Raw genomic sequence first — 6,057 nt, forward strand, 5'->3', positions numbered from 1 at the left:
CATATTAAACACTTGAAACAAAATCGAAAATGTCTCGTTTCATACCATGCCACCAAAAGCGGCGTCTTAGGTCGTGGTACATTTTGTACTCCCGGGTGAATTGAAATTCGGCTACAATGAGCTTCGTTCGAATCATCGAAATGAGTTCGAATTTCTTGAAACACACAACCGATTTACGTACCTCAAACAATCGTCATCATCAATTTGAAACTCCGATTCCACATTCGAACACATTCACCCGTCTTGCAACCAACTCATCGTCGACTTTCTGAGCTTCACGAATTTGATGAATCAATAATGGTTTGGCCTTTAATTCGGCTACTAACACATTGTCGGGTAGAACAGACAAGTGTACATTCATTGCTCGTAAAACAAACAGTGATTTCCGGCTTAAGGCGTCCGCAACCACATTAGCCTTTCCCGGGTGATAATCAATGACCAGCTCATAATCTTTCAACAACTCAAGCCAACGCCTTTGTCGCAGATTCAAGTCTCTTTGAGTCATCAAATATTTGAGATTTTTGTGATCCGAAAATACATGGCACTTTTCACCAAATAAGTAATGTCGCCATATTTTCAAAGCGAATACGATGGCAGCTAATTCGAGATCATGGGTCGGATAATTTTTCTCATGTGGCTATAATTGTCTCGACGCATAGGCCACAACTCGACCTTCTTGCATCAATACGCAACCTAACCCAAGTAGGGAGGCGTCACTATAGATGGCAAACTCTTTGCTTGATTCGGCCGCACTAAAATTGGAGCTTAGTCAAATAAGTTTTCAGTTGATCAAAACTTTTCGACATTTTTCCGTCCATTCGAACTTAACATCTTTTGAAGTAGCCGTCATGGGTGTGGCTATCATCGAGAAACCTTTACAAACCGTCGTAGTAATGTAAGCAAGTCCCAAAAAGCTCGAACTTGATAATATTTCTCGGATGCTTCCAGTTAAGTATGGCTGAAATTTTGCTCGGGTCAACTCGAATACCGTCACGGATACCACGTGACCCAAGAAGCTAACCTCTCTTAACGAACTCACACTTCTTGAACTTAGCATATAACCGCTTATCCCGTAAAATTTCCAACACTAATCTCGGTGCTCGGCATGTTCGGTCTCGTCTCTTGAATAGACCAAGATGTCGTCAATGAACACAACTATGAACCGGTCCAAAATCGTCTCGAAGATCCAATTCATCAAATCCATAAATCTGCAGGGCATTAGTGAGCCCAAACAGCATCACTAAGAACTCGTAGTGGCGTATCTCGATTCGAAAGCGTTTTGGGTATATCTCGAATCTCGAATTACAGAATGGTAATACCCGATCTCAAATCTATCTTTGAAAACACCGAGGCTCCATTTAGTTGATCAAACAAATCATCAATACGCGGTAACGGATATTTATTCTTTATTCAGCTGACGATAGTCAATGCACATCCTCATGGTTCCGTCCTTCTTTTTCACAAACAATACTGGTGCATCCCAAGGTGAGAAACTTGGTCGAGCGAAACCTCTATCCGTCAACTCTTGCAACTGAGCTTTCAATTCTTTTAACTCGGTTGGTGCCATACGACACGGAGCTATCGAAATTGGCGTAGTCCGTGTACAAGCTCAATACCAAACTCTACTTCCCGAGCAGGTGGTAAACCCGGTAATTCTTGGAAAAACATCCGGTATTCACAAACCACCGCATGATTCGGTTTCTTTTCCAATTCCTTGTCATCAAGTACATACGCAAGGTATGCTTCGCACCCTTTCTTACATATTTCGGGCCAACATTGCGATATTACGGTGGCAACCCTTTAAGTCCGTAGACTCAACTCGGATTATCTTGTTATTTGCGCACCTCAAATCAATAGTCTTGCTTTTGCAATTCACAACCGCATCATGCACGGTCAACCAATCCAAACCAAGAATAACATCAAATTCATCGAATGGCAAAAGCATCAAGTCCACCGGAAAACAGGAACCTCGAATTACTAGGGGCATTTCTTACACACTTTGTCAACAAGCACGAACGACCCAGGGATTTGACACCGAATTACGAACTCAAGAGACTCAATAGGTAGAGTCTTTTGGATGCTAAGGTTTCGCATATATAAGAATGAGTAGAACCAGGTCAATCAAAGCAATTACATTAGTATCAAAGAGAGTGAAAGTACCGGTAATAACATCTGGCGAGGAAGCATCCTCGGCGTGCGGCGTATGGCATAAGCCCTAGCAGAGCACGAGCTTAGATCCGGTCGCAAGATCTCTAGATCCTCTCGACCACCACTAGCATTGCCGTATTTCTAGATGGTCTACCCGAGCGTTGGTAGCACCGGTTTCCCACTCGATTTGCATTCTTCGGACCACCTCGGGCAATATTTGATAAAGTGGTCGGTGACCCGCACTTGTAACAGAGGCGGTCATGGAATCTACAACTCCCGAGTGCCATTTACCACAATCTCGACACTCGCTCGTCTCGACGGTCATTTCCAACACTAGCGATCAAGTGACTCGTGCACTCACGGGGGTCGATCACGGTCTCGTCTAGAAAAACCCGAAGTGTCTCTAGACCGGCCCGAATCATCTCTAAACTTTTTCGATGATTGTTGAAAGGGCCTCCCTGAAGGCCTCTTACGAAACTCCCTTTCTCCCACCTCAACTTTTCTTTTCTCCATACTGAGCTCCTCGGCCTTGCAAGCTCGCTCAACAAGTACCACAAATTCTCGGATTTCCAAGATGCCAACATACAGCTTTATATCATCATTTAGTCCATCCTCGAAACGTTTACACATTACGGCTTCTGAGGAAATGCATTCTCGTGCGTACCGGCTAAGCCTCACAAATTTTCGTTCATAGTCGGTAACCGACATGGAACCTTGTTTGAGTTCAAGAAATTCCTTTCGTTTTTGGTCAATGAATCTTTGACTGATATACTTCTTCCGAAACTCGGTTTGGAAGAACTCCCAAGTTACTTGCTCTCTGGGTACAACAGAAGTCAACGTATTCCACCAATAGTAGGCAGAATCACGTAGCAAGGAGATAGTACACTTTAGGCATTCATCGGGTGTGCAAGATAGCTCATCGAGTACCCGGATAGTGTTGTCCAACCAAAATTCCGCTTGCTCGGCATCATCGCTGTCCGTAGCTTTAAATTCAAGAGCCCGTGTTTTGATTCATCAACTGGGGCTTATTTGACCTTATTTCTTGATTCACGGAGGTATTGTAGGTGCGGGGGTTGTGTTTGTCGGGAATGGAGGTTGTGGAACAGCCGTATTAGTTCGAATGTATTGGTTGAACCAATCATTCATCACGCTATAGAAAGCTCATCTAGCTTCATCATTCGGATTACTAGCATTAGGTTGAGAGTCCGCCGGAGCTGTCCCTTGTGCGGGAGCAGGCGCTACACTCTCAAGATCATCAGCTACCGCTCGGTCGGGATCGGGATCCATTACTATAAATAAACACATTTGCAAATGTCAGAAATCACCACACTATCAAATAATCACATAAAATGGCATGTATAGCTAGACCCAAACGCATTACGGTAGTCCTAGAATCGACTAAACTGTAGCTCTGATACCAATAAAACTGTAACACCCCGTACCCGAGACCGTTTCCGGAGTCGGACACGAGGGGTTAACGGGCTTAACCCACTCATTTTCACAGTCCATTTTAAAAATTTCCAAGCAGTTGGCTAACTGCGTCACTGTCACCTTAAAAATCATATCTTGAGTTCCAAAACTCAAAAATCAGTTTTGTAATTTTTCCCTGAAACTAGACTCATATTTCCATCTACAGATTTTTTTCTAGAATTTTTGGTCTTTCCAATTAGTACAGTTTATTAGTTAAAGTCTCCCCTGTTACAGGGTACGACTACACTGACCTTCCTGCATTACGATTTGGATATCTCTCTGTACAGGGCTTCAATACTGATGCTGTTTGTTTCTACGGAAACTAGACTCAAAAAGGAAGCTGTACATATATGGCATGACTTCTAATTATCTCTGGTCAATTTATAATGAATTTCAAAAGTCGGAACAGGGACTCCAGAAATCGTTCTGGACCTGTCTCACGAAAACTTAAATATCTCTTAACATACTGTTCATATGATCATTTCGTTACTCTCCTATGAAAATAGACTCGTCAAGGTTCGTTTACATAATTTATTCACTATTTAATTCCATTCCTACTATTTTTAGTGATTTTTCACATCCACATCACTGCAGCTGTCAGCATCTGTCTTTAAGGTAGGCTTTACCTATTTCATAGTTTCCATGATTCAACTAGCCCTTAAACATAAATAGCACAAAATATGATCATGATTAACCATCCCAATGGCTAATCGTTTCCAAACATTTCCATACCTCTTAATGAACAACATATAATGATTATAATATCGTGCCCAAAGTATACTTAAGCCATTTTCGCATGGCTATCGAAATTTACACAAAACCGAAAGGTACATGACCTACAACAAAAGGGTAGTCCTATACATGCCATTTCAAAGTTCAACCAAAATAGTATACCAAGAAGGAGCTTTGATAGTGTGGGCGACTTCTACTTCAAAATCCCGAGTCCGATAGCTGAAGAACCAAAATCTATAAAACAAAAAATCAAAGAAAACGGAGTAAGCATTTAATGCTTAGTAAGTTTGAGCCATGAATTTAAACACAACCAAAGTATAGCATTCATGTAGCTAAACAGATAATTTCATATGCACAAATTCTCAATATCATACTTTTCATATGCACAAATTCTCAATATCATACTTACTTCACATTACCAACCCTTATATTCATACACAAAGATCAACTTAGCTAAAGGCGGTAGCTCATTTATCAACCGGCGAATACTTATTTGTAAGGGCTCAACTAATTCAAAGCACATCTGAAACATACCTCATTGTTGGGATTTCACAAGCGTATTAACTGAAATTTTTACAGCAAGTTCATTCATTCCCGAATCACGTACCTTTGGAGTTTAACCGGATATAGCTACTCGTTCAAATGCCTTCGGGACATAGCCCGGTTATAGTAACTCGCACAGATGCCTTCGGGACTTAACCCGGATTTAGTAACTCGCACAAATGCCTTCGGATCTTAGTCCGAATTTAGTAACTCGCACGAATGCCTTCGGATCTTAGTCCGGATATAGTCACTTAGCACAAAGCCTTGGGACTTAGCCGGACATCATTCAATAACCATGCACATTTATCAATAAATCATGACACATTCAGTATTTCATTTTCATTAGCAAAACTCAAACACAAGGCACTTTTCACACTTGCAATTTCGGCTCAATAGCCACACACAAAGAGCATGATTTTGATTTGCTTAAAACATGATCTAATCAAATCATAATCTAAGTTCCATTACTCGAAAACTTACCTCGGATGTTGTCGAACGATTTTGATGGTTATTCGACCACTTTTTCCTTCCCTTAATCGGATTTAGTTCCCCTTTGCTCTTGAGCTTAAATTGACAAATAAATTGATTTAATCATTTGAGTATCAAAAAGAGGAACTCAAGGTACTTAGCCCATATATATTCATTAGACATTAAAGTCACATATGTACGAAATCATGAATCTAACTCAACACAATAGTCCACACTCTCTTTTAGCCGATTATCTAAGCCAAGAATAGGCATCAATATGCTTGCCTCTAACAGAATGCATGCACACCAATCCACCTCATGTGGCCGAATATGCATGTCCATGTTGAGGCCAATTATATACTTAATATCACACATAAATGGCATACATTTTACTAACTAACGCATTACATATTGTAACTCAATACTCATCAATCATTTACTTCATAACCGAAACATCATCATATGTAAATATATACCTTGAGATAGTATATATGTCATACCAATACATCATGTGCAAACATATATATATATATATATATATATATGTGCAAGAGCCGAATCACAAGTTGATTATAACCAAATATAAACATATATCCACAACACAAATCTTACCTATCATGCAATAAGCATAAATCATGCTTATGGATATACCATGGCCGATACTTCCAACAACACCAAATAAAAATATACTTCATG

The sequence above is a fragment of the Gossypium arboreum genome, chromosome 3 (genome assembly GCF_025698485.1).
Source record: "Gossypium arboreum isolate Shixiya-1 chromosome 3, ASM2569848v2, whole genome shotgun sequence".
In the NCBI taxonomy this organism is placed as follows: domain Eukaryota; kingdom Viridiplantae; phylum Streptophyta; class Magnoliopsida; order Malvales; family Malvaceae; genus Gossypium; species Gossypium arboreum.